Source organism: Callospermophilus lateralis, chromosome 3, assembly GCF_048772815.1.
Source record: "Callospermophilus lateralis isolate mCalLat2 chromosome 3, mCalLat2.hap1, whole genome shotgun sequence".
Lineage (NCBI taxonomy): Eukaryota > Metazoa > Chordata > Mammalia > Rodentia > Sciuridae > Callospermophilus > Callospermophilus lateralis.
In genome coordinates, this window is record NC_135307.1 from 8,354,283 (window position 1) to 8,381,672 (window position 27,390).

The following is a 27,390-nucleotide window of genomic DNA, read 5'->3' on the forward strand; positions in this document are numbered from 1 at the left end:
AGTTGTTCAAAACATTACAAAGCTCTTGACATATCATATTTCATACATTTGATTCATGCGGATTATGAACTCCCATTTTTACCCCGTATACAAATTGCAGATTCACATGGGTTACACATCCACTTTTTTACATACTGCCATACTAGTGTATGTTGTATTCTGCTGCCTTTCCTATCCTCTACTATCCCCCCTCCCCTCCCGTCACCCCTCCCCGCCCCTCTTCTCTCTCTACCCCATCTACTATAATTCATTTCTCTCTCTTGTTTTTTTTTCCCTTTTCCCCTCACTTCCTTTTATATGTAATTTTGTATAACCCTGAGGGTCTCCTTCCTTTACCATGCAATTTCCCTTCTTTCTCCCTTTCCCTGCCCCCCTCTCGTCCCTGTTTAATGGTGATCTTCTTCTCATGCTCTTCCTCCCTGCTCTGCTCTTAGTTTCTCTCCTTGTATCAAAGATGACATTTGGCATTTGTTTTTTAGGGATTGGCTAACTTCACTTAGCATAATCTGCTCTAGTGCCATCCATTTCCCTGCAAATGCCATGATTTTATCATTTTTTAGTGCTGAGTACTCCATTGTGTACAAATGCCACATTTTTTTATCCATTCATCTATTGAAGGGCATGTAGGTTGGTTCCACAGTCTAGCTATTGTGAATTGTGCTGCTATGAACATCGTTGTAGCAGTATCCCTATAGTATGCTCTTTTAAGGTCTTTAGGGAATAGTCCAAGAAGGGGAATAGCTGGGTCAAATGGTGGTTCCATTCCCAGCTTTCCAAGAAATCTCCCTATTGCTTTCCAAATTGGCCGCACCAATTTGCAGTCCCACCAGCAATGTACAAGTGTACCCTTTTCCCCACATCCTCGCCAGCACTTGTTGTTATTTGACTTCATAATGGCTGCCAATCTTACTGGAGTGAGATGGTATCTTAGGGTGGTTTTGATTTGCATTTCTCTGACTGCTAGAGATGGTGAGCATTTTTTCATGTATTTGTTGATTAATTGTATGTTCTCCTCTGAGAAGTGTCTGTTCAGATCCTTGGCCCATTTGTTGATTGGGTTATTTGTTATCTTATTGTTTAATTTTTTGAGTTCTTTGTATACTCTGGATATTAGGGCTCTATCTGAAGTGTGAGGAGTAAAAATTTGTTCCCAAGATGTAGGCTCCCTATTTACCTCTCTTATTGTTTCTCTTGCTGAGAAAAAACTTTTTAGTTTGAGTAAGTCCTATTTGTTGATTCTTGTTATTAACTCTTGTGCTATGGGTGTCCTATTAAGGAATTTGGAGCCTGACCCCACAATATGTAGATCGGAGCCAACTTTCTCTTCAATCAGACACAGAGTCGCTGATTTGATATCAAGGTCCTTGATCCATTTTGAGTTAACTTTTGTGCATGGCAAGAGAAGGGGATTCAGTTTCATTTTGTTACATATGGATTTCCAGTTTTCCCAGCACCATTTGTTGAAGATGCTATCCTTCCTCCATTGCATGCTTTTAGTCCCTTTATCAAATATAAGATAGTTGTAACTTTGTGAATTGGTCTCTGTGTCCTCTATTCTGTACCATTGTTCCACCCGCCTGTTTTGGTACCAGTACCATGCTGTTTTTGTTACTATTGCTCTGAAGTATAGTTTGAAATCTGGTATGGCTATATGGCCTGATTCACACACACTTCCTGTTTAGAGTTGCTTTTGCTATTCAGGGTCTTTTATTTTTCCATATGAATTTCATGATTGCTTTATCTATTTCTACAAGAAATGCCATTGGGATTTTGATTGGCATTGCATTAAACCTATAGAGAACTTTGGTAATATCGCCATTTTGATGATGTTAGTTCTGCCTATCCATGAACAGGGTATATTTTTCCATCTTCTAAGATCTTCTTCTATTTCTCTCTTTAGGGTTCTGTAGTTTTCATTGTATAAATCTTTCACCTCTTTTGTTAGGTTGATTCCCAAGTATTTTATTTTATTTTTTGAGGATATTATGAATGGGGTGTTTTTCCTAATTTCCATTTCAGAAGTTTTGTTGCTGATATTCAGGAATGCCTTTGATTTATGCGTGTTGATTTTATATCCTGCCACTTTGCTGAATTTATTTATTAGTTCTAGTAGTTTCTTTGTAGACCCTTTTGGGTCTTCTAGGTATAGAATCATGTCATCCGCAAATAGTGATAATTTAAGTTCTTCTTTTCCTATTTTTATGCCTTTAATTTCTTTTGTCTGTCTAATTGCACTGGCCAGTATTTCAAGAACTATATTGAATAGAAGGGGTGATAGAGGGCATTCCTGTCTTGCTCCAGATTTTAGAGGGAATGCCTTCAATTTTTCTCCATTCAGAATGATGCTAGCCTGAGGCTTAGCATAGATAGCTTTTACAATGTTGAGGTAAGTTCCTGTTATCCCTAGTTTTTCTAGTGTTTTTAACATAAAGGGATGCTGTACTTTGTCAAATGCTTTTTCTGCATCTATTGAGATGATCATATGGTTCTTATCTTTAAGTCTATTGATGTGGTGAATAACATTTATTGATTTCCGTATATTGAACCATCCTGCATCCCAGGGGTGAATCCTACTTGATCATGGTGCACAATTTTTTTGATGTGTTTTTGTATCTGATTTGCCAGCATTTTATTGAGGATTTTTGCATCTAGGTTCATTAGAGATATTGGTCTATATTTTTCTTTCTTTGAGGTGTCTTTATCTGGTTTCAGAATCAGGGTAATATTGGTCTCATAGAATGAATTTGGAAGAGCTCCCTCTTTTTCTATTTTCTGAAATAACTTGAAAAGTATTGGTATTAATTCTTCTTTAAAGGTTTTGTAAAACTCTGCTGTATACCCATCCAGTCCTGGGCTTTTCTTGGTTGGTAGTCTTTTGATGGCTTCTTCTAGTTCATCCATTGATATTGGTCTGTTCAAATTGTGTGTATCCTCCTGACTGAGTCTGGGCAAATCATATGACTTAAGAAATTTATCATTGTCTTCATTATCTTCTATTTTATTGGGATGTAGGATTTCAAAATAATTTCTCATTGTCTTCTGTATTTCTGTAGCATCTGTTGTGATATTGCCTTTTTCATCCTGTATGTTAGTAATTTGAGTCCTCTCTCTTCTTCTCTTCATTAGCATTGCTGCCGTGTATTTAAAAAAATAAAATCAATAAAACTAAAACAACAACAACAACAACAAAATTATGTGACAGTAAGTTCCATTCTCTAAGCCACTCGTTGCTCCTCTGAAACACTGGGATAATCCTCCATCCTTCAAGGCTGTGAGGTCAGAGGGCAACCATTCCAAGATCAGGTGACCAGTGGGTGCTGGACAAGTTCTGGCTTCCATTGCTATTTTGATTGACTATTTATAGCCCTCAGATCCAGAGAAGAGGGAAGATAAGAAAGATGTTATCTGGTCTGATCCTTCTCTCCCTATTTAGCAGAAGGATAAATTGCACACACGGGAGAGAACCATCATTGTCCAAGGTCATGTTGCAAATTAGTGGCAAAGTCTTGGTAAAAAACCAGGTCTTCTGAGACCCAATCCTGATTCCAAGTTATTTATTATTTCCAGAAATGATTGTGAAGCACCTTCTGTGAGCTTGGCTGAGATGGAAGACTTGTCCATCCTCCAGATGGACTCTTGGGCTTTTCTGGATCCCAAGTGTCGATCATAGAACCTGGAATGGTGTGGAAAAGCAGAGAGGTTTGTGAAATGACTCAAGCAAAAGATTTTGAGAGAGCTTAGAGGAGGATCAGTGATCATCTGGGGATGGAGAGGCACTCTGGATCAGGAAATAGCCTCTTTGCTTTGTCCTGGAGGTCCTGGGTAGCCAGCCAGGTGGAGAGAAGGGTGACATTCCAGAGGAGATAATGCCAAGAAGGCCAGTTGAAGTTGCTTGGGGCTACCAAAGTACAGGCAGAATGTGGTTCCCTGGGGACGCTCTGTGCACTGAACAGGCCATGTCTTGAAGAACCTCCTCGTCTGCACTCTGCCTTCTCAGCTGTGAGCCTAAGAGACACTGTGGTCAGCAGCCAGGGCTTGTCATCATCCTGCTCAGGAAGTTGAGGTCCAAGTGAATATCCTGAGATCACAGGGATAACATTCCTGCTCATCATACTCAATCAAATACATCATCTGTGAGCACAGTGAAAACAGGGATCTCATTTTCCAGAATCACTAAGAATTCCAAGATAGTGACAGAGAAACATAAATGCAAGAGCAGGACCCTTCTGAACTTGGGCCCAAGAATGCCAGTGCAGGTCCCATGCTCAGGAAGCCAGCCTGGTTCCACAGGTGCTTATTGGGTCTTCCTGCACAGCAGGAGGAGTTTGAGGCTCAGGGATGTAGCCGAGAATGAGCTGGAGGGGCTCCTTCCTCTCCTGTGGTGTGGTGGGCAGCTCCTGACAAATAGGTAAAGGGGATAAATGAGCATGGTGGTTCCAGGTGACGGTGAGCACTGAAGAGACAGGGTCTCAGGTCGGGTGGAGGAGGCATCAGGCACTGCTGATGTGCAGCCGACCTCTGGACAATGAAATGTGGTGAAGATCTGGGGGAGCAGTACCTTGAGCAAAGGAAAAGCAAAGTACAGTAGCTCCCCCTGCTCCCTGTAGCCATGGCTTTACGTTCTGTGCTTTCAGTCACTCACAGTCAAGCATGGTCTGGAAATATTAAATAGAAGATTCCAGAAATGAACAATTCATAGGTTTTAAATTGCACACCATTCTGAGCAGCATGATGAGATCTCCATTCACCCTACTCCATCGTGCCTGGTACATGAGTCAGCTTCTTGTCCAGTGTCTCCATGTTATTTGTATAGATGTATTTGCCCATGAATCTCTTAGTAGCCATCTTGGTTTTCAGATGAGTTGTCATAATATCAAAGCCCTGGTGTCAATGAACTCTTAAGAAGTAGCCTGATGCTATGTCACATGCCCATGTCATTCACCTCACTTTATCTCATCACACAGGCATCATATCATCTCACACCATCATCCTAAGAAGGGCGAGTAGAATCCAGTAGGATATTGAGGAAGAGAGGAAAGTGAGCACGTTCTGTAACTCATAGTATATTGGTACAATTATTCTATTTTATTATTAGTATCATTAATTTCTCACTATGCTTAATTCATAAATTAAATTCTGAGATGGGTGTGCATATATAAGGACATAAAACAGTATTTATAGGGTTTGGTGCTACCACAGTTTCAGCATCCATGGGGGTTCTTGGAATGTATCCCTCATGAATGAGGGGGACTGACATATCTAAATCAGGAACAAACTTGGAATGTACAGGATCAAGCAAAAATGCTGGAGTGACTCAGGAGCAAAGATTCTTGTGTCTAGATCTTGGGGGCCCTGAGGACACCGTGAAGACTGGATGAAAAGAAGTGGATTCTCTTGAAAATGGTGCTCTTACAAAGCAAGAAGTCCTCCATTGACCCCTCCTGTCAGTGGCCTGAGGCCCTGGAGAAATGGATGTTTCTAGTAGTACATCCCATAATGAATGATGTGGGAGGAATGTTTTTGACCCACGAACGCTAAATGCAGCATCAGGTGACTACTTTGTAGTTCTCATGTAACTCATGTCCACAAAACCATGAGAAAATGGAGATGGCAGTGTGTTCTATGAATGAACAATTTTCCTTTTATTAAAAATCCTGAAAATTATTAAAAATGTTAACATTTAAGAGAAATTTAACAAAAAACCTCATTTTAAATCATTCAGAAATAACAATTGTCAAATTTTGCTAGTCATTATTCTGAGCACCTTTAGGACTATAATGGGAAACAAATTAACATGTAGCTAGAAATAATAGGTACTTCTGGAAAAAAATATAACTCCAAATTTCAATAAAAATTAAATGCATATTTTTACTTCACTACAATAGTAGAGACAAGATCCTGAAGGACAACATGATCTTCAGATAAATCATTCTTCATTGAAAAATGAAACAAAAGTTATGGAAAGGAGTTGAAGGTGTTTTAGAAAAATGCCTTGACTAAAGATTCTTTTGGATTTTACTATGGAAAAATGGGAAAAAATTAGCATTTCTATTCTTCTTCTCTCCCCTTCTTTCTTCAGTCCCTGACTTTTCTCTGGTTATATTATTTTTACATTTATTACATTTACTTGCTTCTCTAATTCTTTAGATATCTTTATGAATTTTTTTCTCCCTCTTTGAGGATCAATCATTTCACTGGAATTTCATGTTAATGTGTCATTATTTTTCCCCTGAGATGTAACGTGTTGTTTTCTCTATAGATTTTAATCTTCATCTCAGAACATTTAATTTTAGGATGTCACTGATTATTTTTTCCCTTTCCCTTTCAGGAGCACCAATTATACATATATTGGTTCTTTTTATGAATTATACCACATATAATCATTTTTTGTTGCTTTTATTTTCCATTTTATTTTATGTGCTTTTTATGTTTACTCTCTTTTTTTAGTTTTTTTAATTGTTGTGTGTTTTTATTACTTTTAAAATGACTGTCATCTTTAATATCATTTTCTTTTCCATTTTTTAATTTTCTAGATTACCAGCTTTTTATGTCTTATGGTCTCTTCTTTGACCACTGCACAACCTCTTTGAATTCATATATACAGAGAAGAACTCCTCAAGGTGATGTATGCTTAATTTTATGAGCTCTTTTCTCATCGACACAAATAATCATTCTCGCAACCTCCATATATGTGGATGTTTCAATGTCTCTTTTCTACTCTTTTCTTTAGTGCAATTTATTTTTTTTCATGACTAACTTTTTCTGCCAACTTTCCTCCAGGTCAAGGTATAGAAAAGGACAGGGGTAAAATGACTGGGACACACAGAGCCTCATTCTGGACAAACCAAATCTTTCACCCTCCTTACAGGGCTTATCCCTTCTTTGACCTGTGGGACATCTTGCTGAAGTTCTTAATACGTGAGACGATGCTGTGGCCAATGAAAAGACACTGGTGCTTGGTCCTATGATCTTAAATATTCCCCTTCCTTTCCCTCCTGGAACCCACCTGAGCTGCACCAGGGACAATGACATGATCAGCCTGCAGCCCTTGTGTCTTCAGAGCATCCAGAGTCTTGGGTGGGATTTCTGAAAGGGCTTTGCTTACCTTTCCTATATTTTGTGCAGAACCCTAGAATCTTCATCTAGAATCAGAACCAACAATTGTAATTGGTTACACTATTAAAAGAGTGAACATTTCAGGGACCATATACACAGTTTGAGCCCCAAGGTGGGGTCACGTTGGCTCAGTACCCACCACCTAGATGTGCACCAGGTGTGTTTGGCAGGAGTGAGGTATATTTTGTGGTTTGAGGAGGTGGGACATCCATGTGCCATCTTCTCTCTTATTCTCTATTTTTACAATTATCATTTTGGGTAGGGATTAAGAATGGTAAGTAGAGCAAAATGCATTTTCTGTACCATCTGCAAGTGAAAATTTCCTGACTTTCAGATTGAGAGTGACCCAGGGCCTCTGATTCTCCATTCTAATTGGTAAAACAGATAACAATTCTGCTTGAGAATTTAGACTAAAAGCCAAAGGATTATAGGGCCAGTATTTTTTTGTGGTGCAGATAACTTTTGTCTGGGGGACATTCGCACAATGACAACATGCACTAGAGCTGATGGAACATCTACTTGGCCCAGGGCCTTGGCCAGTACTTTGTCTGATTCCGTTTTGATCTAAACAATAATCCCTTCAGGTGAGGCTGGTTAACCCCACTGATTAACCATAGAGGAAAGAAGGATCAGAAAGGTCAGGGGTAGGATGGTGCATTCTGAGTTTGCCCTCAGCGTCTGGAGAGGCTTACTGCCCGCCTCTTCCCTCTCCTCTGTAGGCTCCATCTTAGGTCTAAAGCAAAATTTGGAGTCAGAATTTTCAGGAAACCCTAGTAGTGCTTATATGTCCTTTTCATTTTCATCCCCAGTGTCTGTCTGAATGACACCTGGAGTCCCACCCTCTTTGATACCAAGTCCCTCTGGCTACTGTCTCCCTGGGTTGCTTGTTCCCAGCATCTGTTCACTAATCCATTTCCCATGGGAATGATTAAGATGGTCTTGGGTAAGAAAGGGGCCGTGGCTTGGTTTTGTTTATTTCTTTGCTTGCTGCACATTGACAGCTGCTATTAACTGGTGCAAAGATTTGGTTGATACCCAGTCAGCGTTTTCTATGTCAGGTTGAAGAGAACCAACTTCAAAAACCTTCTGTGGTCAGCCACAGCATCCTTCAACTCACATAGCGATTGTGGCTAACACGAGGAGGGCCCTGCTGAAATCCATACACTTCCAGAGCTTCAAACTCTCCTCCTTCCCCGCCCCTGCCCATCTTCCTGCTGCATCTGGCCACCTATCCCCTGGCCCTCCTGTGAGGACTCTTCATGCTTCACCAGATCAGCAAGTATTGTTGGATAGTCCTTTAATCTTTTGCTTCACCAGATTTTTAAACGCTTTTATTCATTGCTTTGGAGAGACCAGAGTGACTATTCCCACACGATCATCAGAACTGTTCTCAGTCACGGAAACCACTAAGACTCTGTTGAGGCCCTTGGCTGAAATGCAGCCCGGCAAGTTGTGCTTGTCCACTTTGAAAAACTTGGTTTCCTTTTTCTTCCACCAGAGATAGCCACCCTCCCCCACTCTGCAATGGGGTTTCAACGTGACCTCCCCTGGAACTCCGTGGGTGCCTCGATCCTGCAGGACCACATCACACTGCAATCACGTGTGGGTTCTTCTCTCAGAGGGAGTTTCCGAGTTGCCATCTTCTCTGCAGTGCTTCTTGCCACCTCAGCATCCAGGTCAGCGGCTGACTGGCGGAAACCGAGCTGCCCAGAGGCAGAAAACATGAAAAGCTGCTGTTTACAGAACACTAAATCATGAAATCATTCTAAACCAGGGAAAGCTGATGTTTATAGAATGCTCTTTGAAGATTATCCTCATGATTAAAGAGTGGTGGAGAGGGGACCTGGCTGCTTGGGGATCCCCAAGTCGGGCTGAGGCAGCTGCGCACAGCTCCACCATAGCTCTCAGGGTTCCTCCCGAGGAGCAGCGTCTGAGAGGCCAAGTTCACGACCAGGCACCAAGAGGGCCTTGCCACATCCAAGCCTTGCCTCAAATTTCCAGCAATCAAAAAATCCAGCAACCTGTCACCCACGACCTAAAGACCTGAGCCTTCACGGTGCCCTCACACAGGATTCCACGAGGGCAAAGGCGCTCCACAGTCCAGGTGAGGCCCGCCTGCACACCCACGTCCTGTCCCATGCCTAGCTCGTCTTTCATCTTCTTCACTGGCCTAATGGAAACATTAAATAAAAATCAAGGCACTTATGTCTTTGATTTAAAGAAATAAAAAAAAAATTATAACAACATTTTCATAACATTCTACATTTTCAGACAGCACCTTTAGATCTTGTAAGTCGTCTGTGGCTAAGCGTGGTCCTTTGTGTGACCTGGTGTATTCTGGGGTAGGGAAAAATCTCACTAAGAAACAACAAGATGTCATTGAGCTCCTCTTTGCCTCCTCTATGGACAATACATTGAAAGACGAGAGAAAGCTTTGGTTGGTTCCCACGTTGGGAGCAAACCCGGACTCCGTGCCCTCGGAACCCTTTTCCTCAGGGCCCAGGAGTCTTTATTCTGAGGCCCTGGTTTTACGACTGCTGTGTAGTGGGCTGGAGGTGAGGAGGGGGCTGCAGCTCTGAGGGTCTGGAAGGGCGTCTAAGGAGCAAACGGTTATAAGAGCATAACAGGACCATGGGAAGAAGGGGGGTCTCTCCAAAGCCCCTGGGCCAGGCGGCATCAAGGTGAACGTGATCGTGAAACTGGGCTCCCCGCCCCAACCAGGAGACCACCCACCCTGGCCTGAGGGTGAGACGCTGGAGGACCCTGGAGCTGTGGGACTGGGGTCAACTCCCCTGGCTATTGTTTGTGCCCTAGCTTGTGTCACTATGTATCTCTTGGCTGCAAGACCCGTGCTGGTTTAGCTTTGACCAAAGGTTCTGGGAGCCCCTGTGACAGAGTTGACTTAGTCCCCGGCCCCTCTAGGACTGAGCTGTACTTGATCCATTTCTTAGGACGCTGCTGTCATCAGGGAAGGGGACCAGCTAAAGCAGGCTGAAACCACATCAGAGAGGCTTACATCTCCACTGGAAAGCCGAGGGCACCCCTGGGGTCGTGGTGGTGGCCCAGCCGTGGTGACACAGCCCAGCTCCTTCTTTCTCTGTCTCTGCTCCGGGTTGGCTTTCCTTCAGAAGATCCCTGTCCCTGAGGTGGCCCGCTAAGCCACCCCTGATGCCATGATTTCATGGAGATGCTGCAACTAGCTCAGCCGTGGCGTCAGAGAAAAAGTGTCCTTTCCCTGGCAATTCTAGGGCTTTCTCTGTTGGACCCACGTGAAGACCACCCAGTCCCAGGTGTGTGGGGGTGGGGAAAGCAGCTGAGAGTAGAAGTAGACCTTTCTAAAGGAAAACCGGGCACTTATTGTCAGAAAAATAGGAGACGTAGTTTGGGTGCGCAAACCAGCAGATGTGCAGATGTCTCCCTGCCCTCCCTCTTCCCAGCCTGGAGTCCTACCTGTGGCCACCCTTGGCCTGGAAGCCAGCCCTGAGACCTGCTGACTGCCTTCCCCAAAGCAGACGGCTCTGAACGCTGGCCAGGCCTTTGGTCCTTCAGATCAGAGTTTGCCATCCTCCCTTCCTGGAGATGGCTCACCCGGACCTCAACCCGCTGCTGACCTGTGACTCTGAACCCTGGATGATGGACAGGGGCTCTCCCTGCTCGCAGTGCTGGGATCTGTCTTATGGCAGAGACTGACCCCGTGTCCCATTCCCTCCCCGCAAACCTTAGCCTGTCTCTGGGAGTGGGGACAGGTCCAGTTGGCGTCAGATGGCAACAAATGTCCCGTGGCCAGTTGAGGGCTCATTGGGAACTTGAAGCCGGTGCCCTTTGCACTATTTCAAGGAGCCAGCGCCTTAGGAAATCCAACAAAAGAACTAATACAAAGAGGCCCCCAGTGTGACTCTACCAGCCGGTCTACCATCAGAAGAGAGGAGTCAAACTGCAGAGTGGAGGCTGCTGTCGGAGTTGGCGTCATCCACGGGCGCCAACCTACTGCCACCCTGGGAGCAAATTCTTTGACATGCGGGGGAAGCACCGACTTCATTAGCTTGTGTGGGAGTGAGGGGGAGACGTCCCTGGGAACTTCTGGCAGCCTTGCAGGGAAAGGATGGTGACGGTGTGCTTCATATTGAACTTGGCATACACGGGAGTGATGGCCGTGTTCACAGGAGATCAGGTGGCACTTCGAGTTTGTCTGCAAGAGCCTAATTACTGACCTGACACCCATCGCTTCAGATGGGCCCGGGAAGCAGCTAACTGGAGTCTGGAAGCATCTGGTAATGCAATTACCCTGCCAGCTCTTTACCCACTTGTAGCCCTGTCATTAGACACTTTTTTCCCCTTGATATTCTTAAAATGTAGAGTTACCAACCAGAGCAATTTAAAATGATATATAGTTATTTTTGACTCCTCTCCTGTCGAGGGAGAACTTCATAAATGATGTCACAATAAACGGAATGTGAGAGAAACCTCAGAAATGAAATTTGTAAGGGCAGAGACTGCAGGAGGAAGAGAAGGATCATCGCGGGGCCTCCCGGGTGCTAATGAATTAACGGGGAAGCCGAGTTAATGAGTTCCAAGGAGGAGTTGTTGTCAGAGGGTTGAGGTAATAGTGAGGAGTTATGGAGCCAGGAGGCAGAGCCAGACGTTCCAAGTGGCCCCCACGCTCCAGGAGGGGAGGGAAGAAAAGTAGGGGGAGTGGTCCCCAAACTCGGTCAAGATTCGGGAACACCAAGAGGATGGCAGAGAAAGATGGGAGCCCTGGAGCTCTAGCGAGACGGTAAAGCTGATGATAGAGCTCCGAGGATTCTCATGAGCCTTATTTTTCTTGAAATGGAGAGAAAGGAAGGGAATTAGGGAGGATGAAGGCTTTCAAGGCTGCTCCCAAATTAATAGGAAGAGTCTCAGAGATGGAGAGAGGGTGATTGAAGAATGGAGGAAGGACAAAGGCCGAGCTGCCAGGTTGGGGTTGGGGTCGGGGTTGGGGTTGGGGCTGGGGTTGGGGTTGGGGTACCAGGCGAGTTGCAACTGCGGTTTGAACTAATGCATTGTTTCTGCCTTTGACAGAGGAAGGATTTAAAACTCAGAGATGTTTAATATTTTTTTGCCCAAGGCTTACCCACACGGCTTCAAGGTGGTATAATTCTGACCTAACCAAGGTTTCTGGAATTTACTATAAAAAAATGTAGATGCTGTTCTGGGATCAGAGAGCTCACAGCACAGAGTCGGGGAGGCTGATCCACGTGCCCCAGCAACAATATCTTGGAAGAGCCCGAGTAGAATTGCCGCAGACTTATCTCCCGTACTGTCCCAAAGGCTGGTGCCTCCTCTGCCAGGTGGTTGTGGACATCAACTAAGATCCAGGTGTGAAATGGTCTCATAAACTCTGGAGGTCTCTAGAGAACTTACAAAAGTCTCCCATGTGTTTCTTGGGAGCTTTGGGGGAACAGTGAAGCCCAGTATCCTTAGATGAAATCCTCAGCAGGTAATCTTGGTTATATAATCAATACCAATAAAAAATAATAATAATAATAATAATACCAATAAAACCTGCCATGTCTCCACATCTCCACATTGCTCTGGTGTCCCCCAGTGCCTCTCTGTTTCCTTTCTTTCCTCCTTTAGGACCTGGAAGAGTAACATTGAAGAGTCAGAAATGGTGTCAGGGAGCTCAGCCTGGGCTGGGGGGAGCGACACTTAGCAGTAACCCCTCACATGGAGATGAGTCACCTGCCATCCTTCTGACCTGGGATCCTGCCTAACCTCATCTTCTCCTCGAATGTCTCTCTTTTAAAGCCCATGTCATCCATGGGAAAGTCCTCAGCTACACAAAGTCCAGAGACCCGACTAACCCGGGGGTCATCACGGGCAGAAGCATTCCTCATTCTGTGATGGCTTCACTGCCTACTTGTCATGTCCAGGGGCTTATACGTACCTAGTGGGCAGGGGAGTTTGAACCAGCATTAAGGACTCAGCACCAATACGGTGGGCCAGCACACACAGGGCTGGGGAGATGTTTGTTGATGAATCAGTTAATCGCCTTGTGTTCGTGTAGATCCCTTCTCCAAATCCCGTCTAAAACCAGCCTAAATGAAGCCTGACTTCCCATAAATCATAGGCAGTAGTTATTTCGTGAGCCCCCAAATTGCAGACTTGATAACAGTTCTCTTGTTCTGTGGCCTCTAGGAAGCTCAGAGTCCACCTTAAGGGAAATATAGAAACGGAAGGCTTGCATTTCTAGACAGTTGCCTAAGCAATAGTTTTTTTTTTTTTAATATTTTATTTTCCAGTTGTAGTTGGACACAATACCTTTATTTATTTATTAATTCTTATGTAGTGCTGAGGATCGAACCCAGGGCCTTGCACATACTAGGCAAGTGCTCTACGGCTGAGCCACATCCAGCCCAATTTCTTTTTTTTAATCCTTCTTATTTTAGGATCATACTGATAATGTATTTATGCAGCCACATCAATTTGGTCTTTAAGAAAGGTGTGCCATAAACTTTTGATGTGATCTGGGCGGCTCTCCTCCTTGAGCTGTGGGGTCATGGGCTGTAGATTCACGGCATACTCCTAAATGATAACCTGCCCTCCCTCCTTCTCCCTGAGGGTCTCTTAGACAAAATACGGTATTGCACACAAGCCCATGTAGATGAGAAATCCTGTCGTTGGAGATGACTTCCAACGATAGAATCTTAATAAACTTTCTGTGTTTGATTGGCTGGGATAACGAGAGATACATATCATATGTGATCGCTGCACCACAGAAGATAAGCTGGTCATCATTTTCAGATAAAGACGCCCATCCATCCACAGATTGCAATCAGGGGGCTGCCATGGAGTTCGTGGTCTGTTCCAGTTAATTAAATGCTAAATGAAATTCAGAGCTCTGGCTCCTAGAGATCCAACAATCTGTCGCCATGAGCCGCAGTCAGTGATACAGTCTGAGAGGTTTGATGGGGGTCTAGTAGTTGCTCAGGAAATACTTCTTGGTATTATTGTTTTATTGGTTTCCTGACCAGCTCCCTTAATTGAGAACTCCAGTGGAAAGCAGAGTGGCTGGTGTCTGAGCTCCCTCTTCCTCTGATAGCTGGGGGTCCCTGCTGTTTGCCGGTGGGTTATGACTTAGGAAGACCTCTGTAGCAACCCACGCTAATTGCTGTGGGCCTGGCACTTCTTCACCTCAACCATAAAACACATTCAGCTGGAAATGACAGAAATAGATCTTTTGTAGCAATTCTCTGCAGGGGGAGTGCCGTCCTGACTCCCTTCCCCACTGGGTCTTGTTTCCTCTTTGGAACTATATCTAGAGGGTTTTTTTAAACTTTACAAAAATGGGTACTGGCCGCCATTACTGAGCGCCTATGGAGGCCAAACGCTGAGCTCAATGCTGCACCCTCAGTTTCATCCTTCAAGAGTCCTTCAAGGGAAGTGTTACTGCCCACATGCTCTTGGGGCTCAGAGAAGGTGAATAATGTGCCAAGGGTGACGCAGCCAGCGAGTGTGTCTATTTCACAACACAATTTTTAGATACTGAATAGTGACCAAACCCATCATTGTAATTATTTGTCCAACAAATACACAATGGCCAATCCCCCCAGCCCCCCAGGACTCTGTGCTAAGGCGGGTGTGACAGCCAGTGGCTTTGGCTGATGCCACTGTCTTAGAGTCTATGATGGCTACCAAGTCTTCCCTTCCCCCCACCAAGGTCATGGGCCTTGGGTCATGGGGTCATGGGTCATGGGGGATGGGGAGGCCTCTTACAGTTTGGGCTGTCTTCACTATAGTCCAGGAAGGGGAGATTTGCTCGTCTGTACTCTTGGTTTGCAGCTAAGGTTCCAAGAACGTCTCAAACCCAAGACTCTGCTTCCTTCAAGAAGCTTTGAGAAGTGCTCACCGTCAGCATCCCAGGTGCTGGGAGGGCCTGGGAGGGGTGCCACTCTTCTCCCCGCTTTTACTGCTCGCTCTGCTCACCAGCATCTCACTCGACAGCAGTCAATGGCCTCTCACTGGGCAGACATCTCGGTCCACTGGAGCTCAGAGCAAAATACCTTAGACAGGAAGTTCATGAACATCAGAAATGTGTTTCTCACCCTTCTGTAGGCTGCCGAGTCTCAGACCAAGGCACCAGTAGGTCTGTGTCTGGTGGGACCCCTGTTTTATAGACGGTGCTTCCTTGCTACGTCCTTACACGGTGGACAGGGCAGGCAAACTCCGGGGCCCGCTTTGTGAGGACATTGCTTTTATTCCCAAGGGTGGAGTCTTCATGACCTCATTGCCCCCCAGAGCCCCCGTCTCTTGGTGCTATTGCAGTGGGTATTGGGCTTCCTCACACAAAGGTGTCCGGGTGGTGGGCACCAATGTTTAGACTATAGCAGTGACCACAGATGACAGGAGGGCAGCTCCCATCTCCTTTGGGGACTTCTATGTAACCAGAAGAATAAACCCTGTTCTTCATGCTTTTACATGCTGTCACTAAATATCAAAAATAAACCAGCATTAAAAAAGAGAGAGATGGAGATCAACACACACACAGCACTTCGAGTTCTTTGAAACAATGTTGCATTAATAAGACAAGAAAAGAAAGACCCAGTCACAGAAAGGACAAAAGAAAAATTCTGAAAACTAAATGTTCAACTGACTAAAGGAGATAGTTGGCCAAAATGGTAGGAGACAGAGTCAGCAAAGTTCTACTCCTAAACAAGAGAACCCAAGAAAATACAGGGGTGCAGGAGTCAGTCCCAAAGGCTCAAAGTACAAGGTTCCTATTGCTTTTGTAACAAGTTGTACACATTTAGTGGCTTAAAACAATACACTATCTTATAGTTCTGTGGATTAGAAGTCTAACACGTGTCTCACTTTGCTAAAAATGAGGTACTGGCAGGGCTGTGATACTTGCTGAAAGTTCTAGGGACAATGTTTCCTGGCTTTTTCTACTCTTGAGAGGTCACCCACATTCCTTGGCTACGGCTCCCATCTTCCATCTTCAAATCCCACAACAGAAGGCTTTGTCCGTCTCATGTTTCATGTCTGGGACCTCCTCTACTTCCTCCCACTCTCATGCTTCAGGAGTCCTGAGATTCACTGGGTTCACTTGCATAAGGTAGGATAATTCTCCTGCACCAAGCTCAACTGGTTAGCAACCTTAATTTCATCTCGACTTTAATTTTTCTTTTGCCCTGCAATCTAACCTATTCTTAGGGTCTAGGAATTCAAACACAAATATCCTTGGGGACTTTAGTAGTCTGCTTTCTGTTTCGGTAACAAAGTACCTGGAGATGAGTAACTTTATAAAGAAAAGAGGTTTTTAAACTCATATCTCTGGAGGCTGAAGGGATGATGCTGGGATTGTTTGGCTCTGGGGAGCACCCTATGGGGAATGGTGTATGGAGCAGGAAGAGACCCCATCTTGAGATCAGAAGCCAGAGAGCAATCCAGCGGCCCAATTCACTCTTGAGAGAACTCTCTCATGGGTTCATGGGAGCTACCTTGGTCCCCTCTGAGTATAGTGTCCCCAGTGACATAAAGACCTCCTGCTAGGCCCCACTTCTTAATGGTCCACACCACCACACTGAAGGCTGAGCCCCCAACACTTTAGCTCATGGGGACACGTTCCGACCTCACGTGAACCATAGCACTGCCCTGCTTACCAGCCGAGACGCCACCCTCCTGAGAGAAGAAAACAGACGGGTACGAAGTTAGCCAAGATTCACTAAGGAGATTTCCTTCCAGGGCTGAGAAGATACTGAGTCATTGGAGCAGAGGTGCTTTCCTAGCAGGGACCAGAGTAAGTGGGAAATGACCCCTCCCTAGACATGCCAGGGTGACACTCAGAATGCAGAGGATCAGACATCGTCCTAGACGTGGAGAGAGACAGAAACAGAGAAGAGAGAAGAGCCGGGAGTCTCGGAGGATGAGTCAGGAAGAGAGAGAGAGGAAGAAAGGGGAGGGGCCTGGGGCAGAGGGAAGGGGCAGGAGCTTCGGGAGCAGTGAGGGGTGAGGGCAGGAGGGTCTGGGGGCCTGGGAAGGAGTCCGGGACACAGGTTATCGACCTCCACCTCCCCTGCCTACCTGGCCCGGCGCTCAGTAGGAGCCGGGTGTTCGACTTTGTTAGATGGACCATGACCAGATCCTCCACTGCTACCTACTATTTCTTGTTGAACTCTCTCCTCCAGGGCCACTCTGATGGGCCACCAAGCCGTGGACAATAAGCTGACCATGTCAGTGACTAAGAATCAGCATCTGCTGACCAACTAGGCACTTGGGAGTCTTTCAGTTTCTCATTTCACCAAGTCAGTCTGCATTTGTTGCCTGGGAGCAAGTCTTATTTCATGGAGTTGACTGATACCAGCTGCTTCCGGGGAAGCATTAGGTTCTAGAATATTCCAGAAAGAGTCAAATTGCTTGGTGCCATTTGGACAATGATGACAGCAAGGAAGGGGCAAAGAGCCCTCAGCGGAGGCCTGTGGTCACAGTCATGTTATGAAGTAACACCTGGACTCTTGAAGCAGCACAGGTGTTTGGGCTGAATTTCTGAGCTGCTGAGGCTTTATTTTCTCGACAGATTTATCATGTTCCCCTTGGCTCTCTCCATGGACTGCTATCTATGGACACCCACTGGAAGGCCACCAGACAGCTCTGGCCTGGCTCCTCCTGCACTGGTCAGCAGGTGCTCTGGCCCCTGGCGCTGTGCACACCACTTGCTGCTGAGAGTGCCTGTCCCCTCCTGTCCATTTCTGGTCACGTCCAAGACGTGCTGAGCTCTCCCTTCTCCAGAAAGCTCCTCCTCACCCAGCCGGGACCATGGCTCCTCTGGGCTCCTGAATTTGCCTCTGATGGTAACGTCCTGCCTGAGTGTAGCCCTAGGGAAGAGTCATCTCTCCCTTCCTCATGTCCTTCTTTTCAATTTCATTTTCCCTTCCCCACATGCTGTTACTGTATTTGTTATAAACTGCAGGGTACAGTGAGGGTACAGGTAAATACACAGATGAGAAAATGGAGGAGACACCCCCAATTCTAAGTGCTGTAGAACCAGCCTCCTGGTAATGATGATGATGATGATGATGATGATACACTATAACTCATAGTGCATAGGACTTTACAGATAATGGAACCCTTATGCATATGTCAGTCCCTGATGTCATTCAAAACTCACAGAACTCTGATAATGACTTCCGTGCACCCTTGATTTGTCTGCAAGGTGAGACCAAATGCCATTAAGCAAAACGTTTGCCATCCTAACGCACCATCCCTCTAGGAGCACGGCTGCCCTGCTCCCTGTCCAGTTTAGGAACCCACCATGCTCAGTGCTGCTTACTCCCCTCCCCCTTCATCTTGCACCCAGGTCTTTCCGTTTTCACCTGAATTTACCTGCTGTGGCGTTTCCACCCTCTCCTTAAATCTAGTTGAACAGGATGAAAATCGCCTTTGCATGCACCCCCCCCCTCGTTTATAGCTTCACGCCTTGCACACATTCGGTGCCCAACAAGAGCATTCAGATCATGCCCAATGTGACTGGATTGTCACCCAGCCAAGCACATCTAATGGGGTTTTCCTGATTGCTCCAATTCCATTGTCCACCCATGGCAAAGAGAGTCAAGGGCTGCCCAGGTTTGACAGCAATGTATCTAAGATTCTAGAACATAAGATTGGAGTGACACGGAGCAGCTCAAGGACAAGATAGCTGTTGCTCACAAAGAGATTGCTCTCCTGACGTGCTCCGAACCTGTCTGTCACGGTCTGGTTATAAGCAACCGCAGAGCGGGTCTTGATGGTTTCCACCTGGGACTTTCTTGGGAACGTTCAGCTCGGGGACTGTTGGAGTTCACATCCTTCTCCTTCAGAGAGTCACCTGGTTTTCTCCTTTGCACTTCACATGTATTTATTAAACACCCACTAAATGCAAAACTTTGCTGGGTGCACCAAGATGCAGTCCAAGGGGTGCCAGCCTCGGAGCCTCAGCCTGGTTATGCAATAGATGTCAGATTCATCTTCGGAAATGCACAGCAAGTCACACTTGGGAACAGAGCGTGGGCTCTGTGGACAGTGAGGAGACCTACGTGGGTGGGTTTGAGGGCACTGGGAAGGGTGCTGTCTGAAGGGAAGCAATGGGCAAGATGGTGCTGGGGCTGGCTGCCAAACCAGATCTGGGTGGCTTTGGGGCTCTGTGCAGCGGAGCAGGGGCAGAGTGTGGAGGACTCTGTGGCATTATATTGATGTTGCTGCACACAGTTGTGACAGTTTACACCAGGGCAGAGGCAGCGAGGGTAAGCGGGAAGTGTCCCTAGCCTCTTATGGCTGTGGAACCCAGGACTTGGTGACAAGTTTTATGAAAGGTGGTTGGGTTGGGAGGTCAAGGCTGCCCACAGGTTTCTAGGGTGAGCAGGTGGGTGTGGACGGTGCCAGAACAATGAGATCCAAAGGAATGGAATGGAGCAGCCAGGGCTCCTTGCACACTCAAGCTGTGTGCCCAGTAATGCCTAATCTCACTTCATCCTCCCCAAAATGCTGAGATCGGAGCTGGCATTGTCCCCACGTGAAAACGAGGAGACTGAGGCATGGAGTGGAGAAGTCACTTTGGTTGCAAAGCCAGGATCTTCACCCTGATATTCTGACCTGAGTGTCCACATCCTTAATGCTACTGCCCTGTGGGAAGCCGGGCACATCAATGGAAGGTGACAGCAGAGCAAGTTCATGCTGAGTCATATCATGACCTGAGTCTCCTTCAAGAGTGGTCACTCCAGGGTTTCTGCCTAAACTCCCCGAGTGAGCTCCCCACACACGAGATCTGTCAAATAGTTCCTGTGACACAAATTTACAATCACACACGTGCACACCGACACTGACACACACCTGCACTCACACATGCGAGCACACGTGCCTACATACAAACACGCACATGTGCACAAGCCTTCCAGGAAGCAATCTGTGGCATGCTGGATAGTACATGAGTGACAGGTCCCACTGTGTGGCTGGGAGTGACAGCAGCTGCCTGTGCCCAGTCAGTGCCTCTAAATGCAGTCAGCCCAGCCAGCCCTCCCCAACAGCCCCCAGAGGGGACACTCTGGACCAGGCACCCTGGAGGTGCTTCCAGGCTGTTCTGACATCCAGTCCTGCTGGGCGTTGAGCTGGGTCGGGGCCAATCTCATGCTTGCCTTTTCCTCTTGGGCCAGGAACGGGCACTTCCCTGTGGCAAGAATTAGGCCAAGCCCTTTGTACGCACTTGATCTTGAGTGGCCAGCCTGTAGACGTGGAGTGGAGGCCACTTTGTCGGGAAGAAACTGGTCCAGAGAGGCTGCCATTGGAGGGAGGCCAGGTGCTCCCGGCGGACGCAGGCTCAGGTGACTCACTCCATCGTTCATGCACAGCCTTCAGGTGACTCTCTTTGTCTGGCCTGACACATCCCCTGTCCTCAGAGCCCTGGCCCCACACCCAGCCTGCTGTCCCTGAGCTGCCACCTGGGACCCTTTGGCGTGGGCTGGATGAGATCCTCAGGTGATCACACTCCTGGCTTCCATGTGCAAATGGCCGCAGGGCTCCTTGGCCTCTTAAACCTCTCATTTCCCATAGATTTCTGGGGCCTTAAAGGAGTTTTTTTTTTTTTTTCCCTGACCTCCCCCAAATAGAGTTTTTATACTGTGTAAAGGAGCAGAGATTAACAAAGGTGATTTGTTACTGCGATGTGGGATTAAAAATGTAATGTCAAAAGAAAACTCCAACTCTTTCCTCATATATTTATTAAAGAAAAAAGTCTGGATGATTACAACTTGTTAGATCTGCTGCTTCTCCAGTTCCATTTAGGAAAAAAAAAATGTGGCTTTATATTCCCACCCACTGGTTTCCAACTAAAACAGAACTTAGTTGCCTGCTGATCCCGCTGGCTTTTTAAATGAAAAACTTATTCTTTTTAAACTACTGGAAAATTATATTTAAAAATCAGCATAATTCCATTGCCTATTCTTTCTGGGTTCCTTGAATAATACAGGACTGGTTACCGGGACAACTCTGCCTCATCGGAGGTACAGCTTGGGCCGAGGTGCACGTTCACTGGTGATCTGCGTGTTGCTAAAGTGTAGCATCCATTTCTATGTGCTCATTATTATAATCTGACTGAGATTCTTTTTTATAAACTTATCACTTCTAATGGTAAGCCTTTGGTAGATTTTGGATATTATAAGAATATTATATATGTTCTATAATTTTATATATATATATGTATTCTGGATACATTTTATATGTATATTCCAAATTTTTGACCCATAAAACCCTGAGTTGAAGTAACAATAAATTGTTGTTTTAAGCCACTGACTGTCGAGTGGTTTTTTAGATGACGGTGAGTAACGTGAGTGGTGTGTGTCCAGCCGGACTCTGTTCCACATCACACCCCCTTTCCCCAGTAATTGGCTATAGATGATCTATGACAAATCACTTCCCACAGTTTCTCTGCACTTGGCCTCACTTGGAGAACTCACAAGCCATGCCATTCTCTGCCCAGTGGCCTCCTTATGTACCTGAAGGGCATAGTCAGAGTCCTCACCTAGAGTGAGGGTCTATTCGTGGGTGCACCCAGGTGATAGCCCACAGCCTGCTGTGAGCTCTTGGGGGCTGGACTGCTTCAGATATATGATGGCCTTGTGGATTAGAACAGGGTGAGACCAAAGTCACAGCTTCTGAAGACCATTCGGCAAGCCGTGACCCGTACAGTATGATGCTGGAACACTGTCTTACTGAAGACGTAAATACACATATGCAGAAATGAAAGGTAAAGATGGTGCCCAAAAGGATAACCAGTGTCTCAGCACTTGTATAACAGGCACACATGGCGCTAGGCTTTCCTGTATTTGTACACCTTGCTCCTACAGCATCTTTATCCTGTTGATACTTTAAATGTTCTCTCATCACAAAGGTGGAGACCGAGAGGTGACAGCTTACTTGCCCAAGGTTACCCAGGATGGTAGTGAGAACACCTGCATTCGAATCAGAGTGACTGAAGTCCAAAGTCCACAGTCCCCAACACCCAGCCAACCTGCCTTGGAGGTGCAATGGCAGGCAATACTAGCAGCTGGTCTCATGCAGAGATGACCCTTCTGTCTCATCAATGGCACCAAGTCTCATCTGCAATCCTGCTCATAAAGAATCAGCACAGTTCTTTTTTGAAAAACAGTGACAGTCAGAAAAGTTGCAGGAATGTGATGCATGGTGTCACACAGCATGGGGAAGACTCCTAGAATAATACTCTTCTTCTCCTGGGAAACCTATACCTTTTGTTATTCAACCATTCATTGGACAGAACTCAAGGAGATGGAACCCTGTGTAAGGCACAGCACTCCAGAAGGACACAGACAGTGGTCCCAGCCGAGCAAGTGGGTGCACCAAGGGAGGGCAGGCCCAGGAACGAGCTCAAGTGTGTGGACACACTGCACCCTGGAGTGAAGGGACCTGGGGGGACAGGGCCATGGGTGACCATGGAAGGTGGTACAGGGAGAACGGTGTCTTCCAGGCAAGAGGGAACTGGGGAAGGCTAGGAGGGTGTTTCCCGGAAGGGTCAGTGCACTTGCGTGTGGAGGGGGTGGCCATAGGGCTCATCTGGGAAACCCAGGGTAAGTCTGATGCTGTCACTAGAAACTCACACCATCCCAACAATATAGAAGCCCCTTGGTCCAGCCGGTGGGGAGGTCAAAGACAGGGATTGTACTTCTCACTGATCACTCCATCGGCAGTGGCTCAGGTGTCCCCGAGAAGCACCCGGGGTGGGTGGGGGCGTCCGTGAGCATGGGTGAGCGAGGCTCGGCTTGATGAAATTTGAACAGCATTTGTTTTGAACAATTCTATCTTCATTGTTATCTCATCAAAAACAAACAATTGCACAGTCAGCTCTGGAAAGACAGGTAATAATATGCAATTCCTTCACTGTCCTCTGTAACCTTTTCTATTTTCTCACATGTCCTTAAAAAGACAGATAGAGCTACAGATGATTATCAGGTAAGGAGAGAAAAAGATAAGCAAACACAAAGTAATAATATAGCTCTCTGAAATCATTGGTGGTTCCCCTGCCGAGGATGTGCCCTCCAATAAGCCATTACTTAACGTCTTCTTCTGCTTCTTAATAAAAATCCCACGAAGGCAGTGTGTTTCTCATTCTCACCCGCCTCCCTCTGCGAGCAGGCTCTGGGAGGCAGAAGATCTCTCTGCCTTTCCTCCCCGCTGGTCCCTGCTTCTCTCCACCTCCAAGGTCCACCCCAGTGGACATGCAGGAGCCCAGAGCTCCAGGGCCCAACCAGGCTATCCTCCCTTCCTGTCCTCCCTTCCTGGACCAGCCCGACTTGCTCCTTACGCCCTGGATCGCAGCATGCATTTCTACCTCTGCACCTTTGTCTGAGGAATGTGTCCAGCTCAGTGAGCTTCCTCCTTCCCACTTTGCTGGTGCCATTTTGAGGACACTGGGGAGGAGGCCAAGCAGGGTAGAGAGAGGCTGGCCAGTCTGAGCTGAGCAGTCATGAGGGGGAGTCCTACCTGACCAACTGTCCAATGGTCCTGAGCAGGACATTTGAGGCAGCCCTTGAAATTGGTGGACCCTTGCTCAACATCTGAGGAGGGATGGTTGTGCCATCGACCCATGTCTAAGTCTTAGCAATTCAAGCTCCAGCCCAGTTCTGCAAGGCAGATAGAAGGAAATGGGCATGCACCCTCTACTACCTCCCCACTATGCGCATGGACCTCGTGCTCTGCAGGCTTGGACAGAGGACTGGCCCCAGAGTTCAGCTCATGGCTACCTTCCTAGAACTGTGGTCACTGGCCTGACCTCTGACTTCTACAGACGCTGGACATGTTGGGCTGTGTGAGGCTGGGGTTTGAGTCCTGCTCACTGGAAGTCCTGCAGAGATTCAGAGATTGGACAGGTACAATTTCCTTTCCTCCTTGTTCCCTTGGTCACATCCTGCTTGTCCATCAATACTTGGCTTACGTGTGACCAGGAGACCTTCTCTGAGGTCTGAGGTTGGTCAGATTGCAGATAAAATACAGAGCAACCTTTGCAATTTGAATCGCAAATAAACAACAAGTGCTTTATTTGGTGCATGATGCAGGACGGCATGACACATATTTATGATAACAAATTCTTGTTTACCTGAAAGTCAGATCTAACTAGGATTCACATTTTTATCTGCAGAATCTGGCCACCCCAGCCAGGTGCCCTCTGTTGGTGTGTCCCTCAAGCCACTGCACATCAACAGCAATGTGTCTCATGGCTGTGCATCTGTCAGGCATTCTGTCCTTGCTCTCACTACGCACCAGCAAACCCGCTTCTTTCCACCATCCCAGCCGGACAGAGCAGCCTCTCCCTTGGGCCATTGTTACTGTCTTCCACTTCTATTTCCTGCACAGAGAGATTTCCCTAAAATGGAAATCACATGAGGCCACAACTCAGCTCAGAGACCTCACGACAAAACCCACACAATCCAACAGGCATGAGGACGTGCCTCCCTTCATCCACTCCTCATCTCTGACTTCCCCTCCCGTTGTTCTTCCTTCCGCTTCTCCCCAGGTCCTGCAGGTGTGCTAAGCTCCCGCCTACTGCTCGGCTTCCAGTTACCCTCACCTTCACCTGAAAGTGCGTGTCCTCCTGTCCTTCTCGGTACATGCACACCGCCTTGAGAGAGGTACCTGATGCTGGATCTAAAACCCTGCTTTTAACTGCCACTCTGTCCCTCCAACCTGCTGCCCATTCTTCATATGATTTATTGGCACGTGACATGTCACAGATTCTCATAGTGTTTGTTCAGGGACCGTCTTCTCCATTCCCGTTTCCCGAGAGGCAGGAGTTTGGGCTGCTTCGTGTCCTCCTCTATGCCGGCTGCCCAGCCTCATGGCTGGTATGGAGTAGGGACTTATACTAACTCAGTGAAGGAAGGGAGAAGTAGAGGTTTCTGTGCTCTTTCTTCTCTATAAGGTGGGAACTTAGCTCTGAGGGTCCAGGGTCCTTCCCATCCCTGGTCAGGAGCCCGAGACTGGAGACGTGGCAGTACCTTCCAGGTCCTGTGCTAACCCAGGCAGGTGCCCAGGGCCGGAATGCACATTGCTCATATCAAACTGTCGGACGTGTCTGTGGCTCTTGGTCATGCAGCTAAAGGTCTGGATGAGTTCGCTTCTGGAAATCCAGCCAGAGTACTACGGGGTTTGAAAACTGCTATAGGAAACATAAAATGTAATTAAAGAAAATAAAATCACTTTGCTCCGAGGGTCACACACATCCTTAATGGGTTCTGTCTTCAGGCTCCCTCTCCAGGGGATCCAAGTTCAGAGCTGCTAAATGGTCAAACATGTTTGTTGAGAAAAGAATCCACATGGACAAAGAAGCCAGTAGACTTTCCTAATTAAGAGTAGAAGAGGCAAATCGAGGCAGCAGGCCCTGGAGTGACGCAGCGAGCACGTGGCTGAGATGCAAGCGCTGGGCCTGCTCCCCGCAGTGATTTCAATGAACGCCCACTTCTCAGCAGGCCCCGAGCATCCCTGGGAGGCCCGGGATGGCCTGGGGGACCCATGGCTGAGTTTACAAAGTGCTCCGCTCTGCTAATTACTGGAGCTGACCCTCTCCTCTCATCAAAAATTATAATAAATGTGTGAGAAGATCTTTGCCCTCAAAGCAGCTCTATTTTTAGTCTGCACCGCCCAAGAGCGCTCGCTGCAGAGATGTCCTCTCTGTGATCTCTGCATGTCACTGGGAGCCGCATGGAGCTCTTGAGAAGTGACACAGTGAATACCACCAAGAAACTTGATCTTAAAATGTCTTTAATTGTCATTAATGGACATGTAAATAGCCATACGGGGCTAGTGGCACTGGAGAGCATAAGGAAACAGAACCTAGAAGGACACAGAGATGGCGGATGGTGGTGCAGTGGGTGAGCTCCTCCGAGCCCTGGGGTGGGGGTCTGAATTCCACATCAGCTCCAATCTGCTTCTCCCAGTAATGGAGTCAGCCTCTCTCTGTGCCTTTGATGTTCTTAATTCTGAGGCAGGGATGGGGGCAGCTGTCCAGGAGGGCTGCCTAGTAGTCCAGTGAGCCCACGTGGGTATGGCGGGTCGGGTGGTACCAGGAGCACAGCAAGCCCTGCATGGTACCTACCGCACATGACTGGAGTGAGTGTTCATGGAGGTGGGAGCCCAAGGAGCCGGCTGTTCATTGACCAGCTCTACAGCTTGATGCAGTTAGCTCCTGAGACACCTGTCCATCCTGGTTCTCATCGGTCAGCACATTTTGTGGACGCCCCACTATGTACACCAGCTGGCAGGAGTCCCCCTGTGCACGTGGTGCTGTTTGTGTCCTGAAGGTCGTCACAGTCTAGCAGCAGAGACCAGACACAGACCACAGCGGTGTGAGCTGCTCCTTCGTTCACCCGGAGTTTACTGGAGACCTGCCGCAGGCCAGCCCTGCCTCGTCTACGGAGTTTATTGGAGAGTCAGACAAGTCTAGGACCTCGCTCTTTGGGTGTTTAAATTCTAATGCTGCTCGATCAATCCATCCCGTGGCAATGACAGACGGTCAGTTGTTATGTGGGAAACATTAAAAGGAAATGTTGAGGAGGCCGAGTGGTCTGTGAAAAGCTCCCTAGGAAGCTGAGATTATGTGGAAAATCAGAGTGACAAAGACTCTCCCGAGAACAGTTCCAAGGGAAGTTCCAAGCAGCTGATGCTAATCCACGATGCAGGTGGAGGCAGGTGGACAGGTGGCATGGACCAGGTGGTCATCAGGAACCGAGAAGGTGGGAGAACTTATTCTAGATCCGTCTGGGGATGGATTCAATTGAACTTGCCTACAGTTCAGAGGTGAGCAGAGAGGGAAAGAGACGTAATTATATGGGTGTCTGTGGTTTTGGTAGGAGCTTTGAGGATGGTGCTGTTTGTGGACATGGGAAAGACTTGGGAGAAGAGCACTGGATGGGAAGAACTGGACATCTATTTGGATTCTTTGGTCAAGTTCAATGGCTTAGTAGACTTCCATAGGGGGACAGAGTGGTCTCATTTCAGAAACAGGTTTTAGTTGGTCAAAAAGAAGGAGAAATATTTCAAGTAGGAGAAAAAGTACATGCTGCATGAATCATCGGGCAACAGGAGCCAGAAGAGGTGAGGAGATCTGGATCCTTGTGAGTGGGAGCAAGGAACCAGAAAATCCTTCTTAACTGAGAGGTAATTATGAGTTCCACTGGCCAGAAAATACGGTGAGTATAGTCAAAAGGTAATGCAATGACCTCTGAGAGTTTTCCAGGCCTTTTCTAATGCTCTGTG